Below are 9737 nucleotides of genomic sequence, written 5' to 3'. Positions count from 1 at the left end.
CCATCACTGCAAACAGAGCAATCCAACCTATCATCATGTAATTATTATGACAATGTCCACACTTGTTTGATCCCATTAGTAGACTGTATCCCTCTCTACATAATCCACACATTCTCTGTCCTCTATTATCCACACATTGAATATCAGTGTGATTCAACTGAAAGGTAACAGGATTAGGAGAACAATAGAGGAGACAGTCCTCATTGATAATGCATGCATTAGGATTGGTTGCATTAGCATTGAAAGGTGTACTGGTATCATATGTTCCAATCCACAGTAGACCATTGTGTGCAATGTTTAAGGTATTTATATCACATGTCACATTCTCCCTTGAAACACTGCAATCACAAACACCTGAACTGTTTACACTGAAACCAATAGGACACTCATTAAAGATGAAACTTGACCGAATTTTGTGATGATTTGTTGTGAATACTATTTCATGTCTTGTGTATGTGAGCTTGTATGGTGTGTATTCAATCAAGTAACAACTACCATTGATGTATACTTGCTCCACTGGTACTTCATCAATTTCTATTTTTATCACTTCATTTATAGGAATGAATGTACCATTATCTAAACTGTAATTGAATAGAAACAAAGCAACATTATATTTCAGTACTTGACCTGGAAATATTTGTTGCTCATATTCATCATGATTCAGTGTGCAGTTTAATGTTGTTACATTACTCTCAGTATCATTTGGTATTGTTCCATTGCTTTCAGGATCACAAAGAAAGGCCATAACTGGATGACTGGAGCTAATAGTAGGATTTGTCAAATTAAAGTAACTGAATGAGGCTATCAACCCATATATATCATTTCCAGCTACTCCAGCAGTGTTACCTTTTAATGTAAGAGGAATGGAGCTGGAGCCTTGTTTAAATTGAAATTTACTGCTCTTATCAATATAAATTCCTCCCCCTTTATAAGTTGCATGATTATCAATAAACTCCAAGTTAGCTGATGGTGATAGGGCCACAATAGATGAACCTTCCATTGCCATTCCTCCTCCAACTACTCCAGTATTATTCTTAAATACTAATCTATTTTCTACAGTTACTACAGAGGATATAATCACCAGTCCAGTTGATAGACTATTTGTAACAGTAATGTTATTAAGAATGATAGAAAGACATTCAAATATCCCATTATTCCAGTTTCCAACAAGTTCAGTATCTATAACACTGATATGAGCTAATGTTGATAATCCTCCAAATATGTATAAACCAAACTCATCATTGTTTCGTATTGAACATGACTTAACAGTAATAGCAATACGATTACTTAATTTATAATCTCCTTCAAATTGTGCATTATAAACCATAATATTGCTGTAATGGCAGCCTTCAATTAAAATAGTCGATTGTGATTCAACACTTTTAATACCACAATAAGATTGGGGGCTAGAATATCTAGCAAAAAAAAATGCACCTGAATTATATGATGAATTAGTAGTATACAGAGAAAAAAGAGATTCAGTGAAATAAAAACGAACATTATCATGTGATGAACTCATGATTTTGAAATTATCAATAATAACTGATATATTATATGAGGTATCATGAAACATATCAAGCCCTAAGGTGCCATTAGTCACTGTAACATTAGTCAGTGTTAATGAGTAATGGTGTAATTCATTGTAACACACTGGAGGTGGAGAATAGGAAATACCTAGCTCTAAATTATCAAAAACTGAAGATGTTATCTTACTATCAAAAACATTGAGGAGTTTGTGCTGGTATCTCAACAGGTTTTCAAAAATAGAACCAGCAATTGTGATATTACTTGAATATCTAAAATCTATGAGGCAATGGAATGATAAGTTACTGAAACTGACATGACTGCTGGTAGTGATTTTTATAAACGCATCATTTATGCAGTTAATAGTAGGAGACTGGTCCAGTCCATGTAGAGTTATATTCTGTACTGAGTTCATTGTGACATTAAAGCTAATGACACTAGTTCCAATGAAGTAGAAGATGGTGTTATTGTATTGAGACATATTCCCAGCATACACTGATAAAGGATTACAAGGTGACTGAGTAACTGAACTGCAGTCATCAGACACATAATACTGACCAGAGGAGACACTGCAGGAGCTACTGAAGAATAAGAGAACAACCACTAACAGGAGAGACATAGCTACTGTCTGTACTGACTGACTAGTGTATACTTGCAGGCTGTGAGTGATGACTTATATAGGCTACTTGTTCTCCAAATATGGAAATTTGATACATAGTTGTGATAATTGATGTGTACTAAGAACTGCTTGGCCAGCCATTCTTGCATGGTAAGCCATTATGTGTACAATCACAGACATAATAATATGACTCTACATTCAAAAAACAGTGATAACTTATTAGTCTATGATACTATGATGTACTATACTGTACTATGATGGGTATTTATGTATAGTGTGGTTTATAAGTGAGCAAATAAAACACTTGTTGTGATTCAGGCACTAAGTCACTATCAGTATATGCAGTATCTACTGTACAGTGCTTTATTCTGGTGGAGCTTTATTTTGGCAATTTTAATATAAAACTTTTATCAGCAGTTTTTGATACATGCGTTACTGAGCATGTGCATTAATAATTGGCAGTGTTAATATTGGTAACTTTGCTTGCAAATTGCCATGCAATTGCCAGTTCCGCCCATTTTAAAGATTATATGTTATTTTATAATACAGATACATATCACTAGTGTAATACCAATAGTGTTGTACTATTATTGTAAGTCTTTCATGTCCATGGCTTTAGATTTTAGTGATATATACAAGACATGGTTGTGCATGCAATTTTATATGCATCAAAATGTTTTCATAGTTTTATTTTACTTGTAGCACAAATCTGTGTTTATGACTTTATGTACATACTACCTATTACAGGATAAAAATTTGTTCATTTATGGACCAGTACTAGTGCTACATGTACAATACAACTTGCTATTATCTGTAGTAATCTCCCCACAAAATAGTATCAGCTGTAATTGTATTTCCACTAATTATTGGTGCTTTAATTACTACCAGTATAGTGACTTACTAAGAATTTCCTTTTGATGTACATAAACACAATTATAAATAGTTCCCTCCACATATTATAGCAGGGATATACACATGCAGCCACAAAGAGGGTCTACACCAGAATACACTCACTTTTATTCATACTGACATCATGTCTATACACTCTAGGTGTGTGCTTTGATCTACAGTATTCACCAACTACTAAACCAATTAGTCAATTCCTTGAAATGAGTGTGTTGATAGCAATCGTGGTTTACCTGTCAGCTAAAATCTACAATTTCTTAAAGTGAGTATTAAATGATGATAGAATTGTGTGGTAAAGATTGGCACATAGTTCGACTACAGAGACTTCTCCTTAAGCAAAAAGAGGTGACTCAAATCTTTTATACAATAGTACCATAGACTATAATGTAACAGCTAGGACACACACATATGCACTGTACAGTGTACATTAATAAAATATATTAAATGCCTCATGTACAGCCACAGTACACATACACTAGATATGTATACTCACATCACCAATCCAATAATAATAATAAGTAATTTTCCTTTCTGTTCGAAGGAATCAGAAAAGCTTGTGTACTATGCAAAAGTTGGCGAAATCAAAAAATTAAAATAAAGATCAAGCAATAATGAATACCAAGAAGTAACAGCAATAATAATAACAATAATAACAACAGCAAATGGTGCTAATGATAATAAGTTATAATAAGGTAGTTAGTGCTGTGTGTATCAGATAGAACATACACACATTACACTGTAAATAAACTCTATATCTATGTACACAGCACACATACATGTACAGTGTGCACACTTTTATGAATGCTGACATCATGTAATCTACATGTATATACTATAACTTCATTTTTAATGTTAAATTTGTTCAACAAAATAATAGGACTATTTTGCTTTTAAATTACTAAATCCAGGGTTTTCCACAGGATTTGGCATAATGTTTATGCAGTTCTTGTCAGTAAGTCTCTAAATTTGCTTAATGCCATAATACTATACTGGGCGTCTATACATGTACATACATGTAGATATATTGAGCTAGTCTGGTTGAGCCTTTTCGGTGAAGGGGCAGGCCCAGACTAGTAGACAATAGCTAGAACTATTATATTATAAATGTATTATATACAGTACATATTAGATCTATAGATCTACTGTCTGTACGGACTGACTATAGTGTATATTTGCAGGCTGTGAGTGATGATTAACATGTATATAGGCTACATATTCAAAATCTGATGCATAGTTGTGATGATTGATTAATACAATACAACTAGAAAGTCATTCTTTTAATAGTTGATGGTATTCATGTCACTTTACTTAATCTCAAATTATGATCTATTTTTCCTTGAAGAGAAAAATGAGTTAATTATCATGATGTCCTCTTTATACTCTCCTCAACAATTTGTTTCTTCAATTTCTTGTGTGGTCATCAATGCAAGGGAATCAATGCAAGCAGAACAAGCAACTTTATACCATATAAGGCCTGTCTCTCAATTAGAAGCCTGAGGGCCATAGCCTATATTTATTAAGGAAATATAATGCATAGGAGAACCACCCTCAAATAGAAGTACTGTTCTAGTTACAGATATATGGTGATACTATAATTTTTTATCATAACATCACTACAATTACTACAATAATGCTATTACAACTGTCACAAGTAACATTTACCTCAACATTATGTGAAGACATAGTGCAATTGCTTTCTTTTGCTTTTTATTAAAAGCGATCACAACACATATCGTTATTATGATCAATATCAATAGTACAGTACCACTGACTGTACCAGCCACAATGTTATCATTAATGCTTCCATCTATTCTCAAAAATATACAACACTTTAGTGTGGGTATGTGTTATACTTGTTGATGGAGTTTCAGTTCCAATTGTAGCAGTAGTTGATGTAGTAGTAGCAACTAATGAGAAGGAATAATAGGTAAAGTTAGAATAATTATACAAAGTATTCATTATTTTCTACTATAAAATATGTACACAGTTTTAATCCAATTAGATTGCATCTTAAAAGTTAGAAAATATAAATATTATACACCTTTTTGACAATTTTTGCATTTATAACTTGAAAGCTTTTCAAAATTAAACAACTGGGATTCTAAGTCTCAATTAAAATGATGCTGAGGTGCTCTATTGATTTGTTTAGAAGATAGTAAAAAATAAAGACACAAATTGCCCATAAAATTCGTTGAACTTTCAATAGCAATATTATGATTCATGTTAAAAAGTTAACTTGGCAAATTCTTTCCTTGGCTTGACATTTGTTTAAACATTTGTTGTTTTTATAATACATGTAACTCTAGTAGTATGTGGTAGGAGCTAATATAATGGCAATATTATTAGTAATATTCTAGTAATTACATACACAATGATACATAATCTTTTTACTTACTAAATGTTGGTATGAATGGTTCACTACTACCAACACTATTATTAAACACAATAGTGATGGTACACTGTTGATTTAGTGGTACTAGTACTGATACTGTTATATTGATTGGTTGTTTAGCTTTCTCCACTAGATATATATGATGCACAAAACCAGTTCCATTACACTTTATAGTAATTATAACATTCTCAGGAGACTCTCCAGTACACTCCAATGTAACCTATTAAATAAATATTATAATTATTATTCATAAAATAATAATTATTATTACTGGTATATTAAAAGAAGCATTAGCACTAGTCTCATTAAATGCTATTATATCTAAACCAGCTTCTGTAACTGTTCTTGGTACTAAATAAACATGATTTATTCAGTAATCATTGTTCATTAATGTACCTCTTTGATATGAGAATGTATCATTATTATATATTCTTTCTCCTAATGCATTAACTCCAGTTATAACAAATGTATAACGATGTCGAAATAGATCCTCATCAGAAAACTGATATTTTGTATCATATACTGATACACTCCTCAAGAACTGATCAGTTATGTCGTCATATATACTGAGATTATAATACAGTATAGGTACTCTATCATCAACTGTAGGAGCAGTCCATGTTATATCAATAGTAGAACAGTTGTCAATTGAAGAGTCAATGTTAGTGACTGGGCCAACTATACCTATTAACAATTGAAAAACTAAAAAGGATATACAATGTAACAGTTTTTTACCATTAAATCCAACAGAAGAAGTAGGTAGGAATTCGCCTCCATTATTACTCAATGATACATTAACAATAAATGTATTTAAATTATTAGGTACAGTTATTACTCCAGTTATCATCAGCTGATCATTAACTTGTGTTGATATACTGTTATTATCTTGTATTTCATTATCAATATTCAGTATGATAACAGTTATGCTATTAGGATATTCCCCATTGCATAGCCCACTGACCTATAATGGTAGAAGGAAAGAGATTATTGTTAACTTTACAATACATGATATAGAAATTGCAACTGCACTGAAACGCACTGATTGAAACACAAGCAGTAACATGAACAACAGTCCAATAAAGCATACTAGACTAGCCAAGACAAAGCAACCAAAACTAACTTACATTAATACTGATATTCAATGATATTAGTCGTCCATCAATTACTGGTACCACTGATACAGGAGGAGTAATGAGAGGAACTGAAAGGTACACTGTGAACATATACATGAAGCCATAGTAGGACTAACCTGTTTCATAATAAAAACTGATATTATTAGATGATCCTATTCCAACATCATTAATAGGAGAAACTGATACATTATTTAATATACAAGGATCAGGATTAGTAGCTGATAATATAATACTCTTGTTAGTAGTAGTAATGTTCACTAATCCATTGACTATATAGTATCCAGTGATAGGTACATTATCCAGAGTATAAGGAGCTGTCCATGTTAATAATACACTGGACCCATTAATAAAGGTATAATCCAGATCACCAACACTATCCAATAGACCTAAAGAAGGGACTAATGATATATACAATTAAACTGATACTTTACTATACCTTGTATTGTTAGTGTAACATTGTCACTTCTAATGTCACCAGGATAAGCAACACAGTACACATAAGTATTATTATTAACTTCTCTTGCATGAACTGATAGCTGTCTTCTTCTTATAGTTCCATTAATAGTTACTTGATTTAACTCACTAAACCCTCTGTTAAAAGTGGTATTTTCAGATGCTGGTATTTCCCAAACAATAAAGAATATCAAAGAGACCCTAATTGCTTCACAAGTAAAGGTGACAGTTGAATTGAGACTTGTATTCACTGATACTGGTTGAGTGACATATTCTGTGAATATGAAGAATTAGGGTAAAAGATCGTCATGCAATTAGAGTGAGAGTTCAAATTTTAAAGAGAAAATGTAAATTAATAAACGCAAGCAGTTTGTTGAGTTGTTGGAAAAAGGGATAGGAATGATTGAAAGTTGGGGAACTGGACAGAATAGAATTACTAGACATGCACCTGTCATAGGTGCTATCAACAGCTACTAGTGAAGCCTTACTAGTGACTAAACAGCCGGATCTATTATCTATGCTTTACTCTGTATTGAAGTTTCAGACTACCATGACAGACGGCATACATGTACTAGATCTGTGGTACACCTACAAATTGGTTTACCCTAGAAGTTTTCCAGTAAGGTGCTCACTATGATCCGAGACATAAAAAATGTTATTGTAGCTGGCAAGGCTTTATACCAAAGGAAGGTATTTATATAAAAGATTATAACATACCTGCCTCAGTACAAAACGAAGAAAGAAGTACCAAATATAGTGAAAAATACAAAAAGGACTGCAGTAGCATGATCTCTATCGGATTGTCTGATACAAAAATCAAAATACACTCCACGAGTCCGCCGCGTCTTATTATTATTATTTATTTGGTTTCCATAGCGACTAGCGAGCAACGTAGCGCAATGAGTTTTGATGTACAAGAACAAATAAAATCTGAGACTATGTTTCTCCTTTTTTGCCAATCTTAGAAAAACTCATTGCACTATGTTGCTGGCTATATTTGTAGAAAAGTGTGTGATAGGCTAATAGGCTTGATAAGAGAAACTCTCCAAGTCCAATTATAGTCTAGTGCCCCGCCCCTTTGAAGGGGCATAATTATCATGGGTGATGGACAAAATTAATTGAGACTGGATTATGGCATAAGCAAGAGCAGGAAATATGCAAAAGGAAAATAAATAAATTATAAAAGGAGAAATTTTCTCCTTTTAATTTTTGATGAACTTTGGTAATATTTGAGCAATTTAAAAATTCATAAGAATTCCCTCAAATTTCAGTCTAAAGTTCCATATACTTTTGATTAATCATTAAAACTTCACTTTACTTAACTTGTGATTAATTACTATTAAGTTAACTTTGTGATTCCCTACTTCCTTATTGTTCTTTCTTTTATTTTTTTATAAAATATAAAAATGTGATGACTACTGACCTCAGTGTAGCAAGGTTCTTATTTCTACAATACTATTTTGCAACCAGTTATAGGGGTATATACAACAAAAACTTTTCATTTCAGGTATTTTGTCTTATGTACTGCTCAAATCATAGAAAGAGATGTACATATTCATGTACCTGCACTGCACTTGTGCACATGTGTATGTTCAGTGTATATATGTACATTGATTCTTGTATAATAACAAATTAAACTCACAAAATAACTGACCAACAAATACATATTATTGACATGGTTTGAAACAAAAAAATATCAAGCGATAAAAATAGCAATAGATACCAATAATTATTCATAGCACATAGGATTATTAACTAGATCTAAACATCATAATAGCAATGAAAAGCACATTAATAGTCACTGAATTTAAAAATAAATTTTTAAGTAGCTAATAATAATAATAATAATAAAAGTGGCAGCTAAAATTGCCAAAGATCATGATTAAAAGTTAAACAAATCAACTACTGATTCACGACTATCACTGAGTCTAACATCAGTAGAGGTTGGTACAATTTCTCTCATTTGTTGATCAACAGTTTTATTTGATTCAGTAACATCTTGATTATCATCATCTTCATCTTGTTTCTTGAATAACTTCTTAGTTAGAGCATCATAACATTTCATAGGTGATAACTGCAGGTAAAGATGATAAACAACAATCAAAATAAAACTAAAAATAAAAACAGATAAACAAGTATTATACCAGATCAATACTTTACTGTCATCAGTAAAGGCTATAGATAAAGAAACCATAATGCACAAGTTCAAAAGAAACCAAAATTCAATGATATTGTTTAATTTCTTTCTGTACACACCACATAAAATAAAACTAATGGAAAGGATAATAGCTGCTACTGCCAATAACAAGACATGTGATTCATTCTGCAAAAAGGTGACAATTAAAAGTAATGGTATCCTAGTCACTAGCAGTAGACCAGGCCAGAACCGGTACTCATCTTTCATTGGACCACTATAAGCATCAATAATAGGCTTGAAGCGACTCCAGCTTTTAAACATTTTAAAATGTGACAGATGCTTCTCAAATACTGGATGACATAAAAGGAACAGTGTGTATGGTATGATAAAGAAAACAGACACCAATAGGGCAAATCCAAATAGTCCAGCATGCTTCCCTTTAGCATATTCAACATTGGGATCCTCATACCATAAACTAACTGATCTTACTGACTCATTTGTACAGTGAAGAGTTACCTCACGCTTGTGTAGTACAATAACAATAGTACGTACTAGTTTAGTATATGAGAGAAA

General features: G+C 32.1%; 1 long non-coding RNA gene across 1 annotated transcript; it reads right to left on the bottom strand.

Annotated features, from left to right (window-relative positions):
- Positions 1–4753: 4753 nt before the first annotated feature.
- On the bottom strand, positions 4754–5233 carry LOC109585023 (uncharacterized). The gene is made up of 2 exons (XR_002186275.1): positions 4903–5233; positions 4754–4856 (listed from the first exon to the last, which is right to left on the bottom strand). It is a non-coding gene; the product is annotated as an uncharacterized LOC109585023 (long non-coding RNA).
- Between the last annotated feature and the right edge of the window lie 4504 nt (positions 5234–9737).

The sequence above is a fragment of the Amphimedon queenslandica genome, unplaced genomic scaffold (genome assembly GCF_000090795.2).
Source record: "Amphimedon queenslandica unplaced genomic scaffold, v1.1 AMPQUscaffold_13134, whole genome shotgun sequence".
NCBI classification, from domain to species: Eukaryota; Metazoa; Porifera; class Demospongiae; order Haplosclerida; family Niphatidae; genus Amphimedon; species Amphimedon queenslandica.
This window is presented reverse-complemented; position numbering and strand designations above follow the sequence as displayed.